Source organism: Dacryopinax primogenitus, assembly GCF_000292625.1.
Source record: "Dacryopinax primogenitus strain DJM-731 SS1 chromosome Unknown DACRYscaffold_4, whole genome shotgun sequence".
NCBI classification, from domain to species: domain Eukaryota; kingdom Fungi; phylum Basidiomycota; class Dacrymycetes; order Dacrymycetales; family Dacrymycetaceae; genus Dacryopinax; species Dacryopinax primogenitus.
This window is the reverse complement of record NW_024467201.1, coordinates 438,219-439,738: the sequence shown is the minus strand read 5'-3', so window position 1 is coordinate 439,738 and position 1,520 is coordinate 438,219.

Genomic DNA, 1,520 nt, shown 5'->3' with positions numbered 1-1,520 from the left:
CCTGGGGGTGATTCAGACCCCCTCTGATGCAGACACCCTTTCTTGTTGTGAGATGGCATTTGACCCATAAGAAGATCCAGGTTATGATTCCTTGAATGACCCATATCTGTGGAATGAACCTCAAAATAGCCTGCCTTCTGGGGTGACTTATCAGAACTGCTCTTCTGATCACCAGTTCAGCCCCCCTCATAGTCCACCTGCCCCTCAGCCCCATTTCAATCACCTATGACCTCTTGAGGTGTACCACCTTCTTGTCAGGGAATGCATTTGTCAGGGGATGTCCCTAAAATCAATTGTGGACAGCTGCAATTGACAACAATCAGAGCACAGTCACATGGCATGACACCCCAAATGACAGCTGATGCTACAATCACCTGACTCCAAGAAGGACAGATCCCAGAACATGAGACATCAGTCATAGATCATATGGGACCAACCAGACAAGAGACATAAGGTGCCTGCCCTAAGCAAGCTGTATAGTCAGCCACAGACTTTGCTTCCTTTTACTTCCATACCTAGACATATATAGAACCCTAGGTATAACCCCTGTAGCTCTTTAGAGCTAATCTCTTAGGAACCCCATGGTTCAAGGTCATTAGGTTCTAAACATGAAGCTTTGATCATTCCAAACATGCACACAACACACACACAATTGTGTCTGTCAGCTGCCAATCACCACTTACTCTATAAACCCCTGTTGATTACCCCATTTGAGAACAAACATTGAGGTATTGATTGATGTATGACTCACTACTCTCCGATTTGCTTGTTCCTGTTTGGTTATTCAATCATCAATGATTGTTGGATCATGTTGCCCTCACAACCAAATCATCTTCAGGCATGTTTTGCAACATAGTGGTCTAATACTAGGCCTGTACTAGGCCTGAACCAGAGTTATGAACATTAAAGTGGAATTGATAACATTGGTGTACCATTGTCATCTGCACACATGGGGCAAAAGCTCAACTCCATCTACATGACAATTATTCTTGGTGGTCAATGGGAAATCATTGGGTGAACATTCATCAGGTGAGGATGGACACCTCTCATGAAATGGGGGATGGTGACTTCCATGCTGGATGGAGGATCAACCTGAGTGGCTGGTTATGTGGTGGGAAAAAAGGGCTGACATGCAGAAGGTGTGGTTTGGGGGTAATTGGGTCAGTGTCAGGGCACCAGCTCATTGCTTAGTCAAGAGACATGACTAAGCCTTTATGACATGGAAGTAGCTGGTATACCTTGGCATGTGCTGGAACCTGTTGGAAGGAGGAATAAATATAAGGCCTACTCTGCCTGGGGACTGTCTCTTCAGACTTGGTCTCTTAGGATCATCCACAGGTACCTATACTGTAGATAGGTCTTAGTCATCAGGTCTACTCCACTTCCTTGTTGCCTGCTTAGACTCTTGGCACTCTTAGGTGAGCAGACTTAGTCAGCCTGTGTTGCCCTAACAGAAGACCAAGTCTCCAAGTGACAACCTCTGCTTCACCACTCCACCTCTACTCTTACCTGTTTTACTC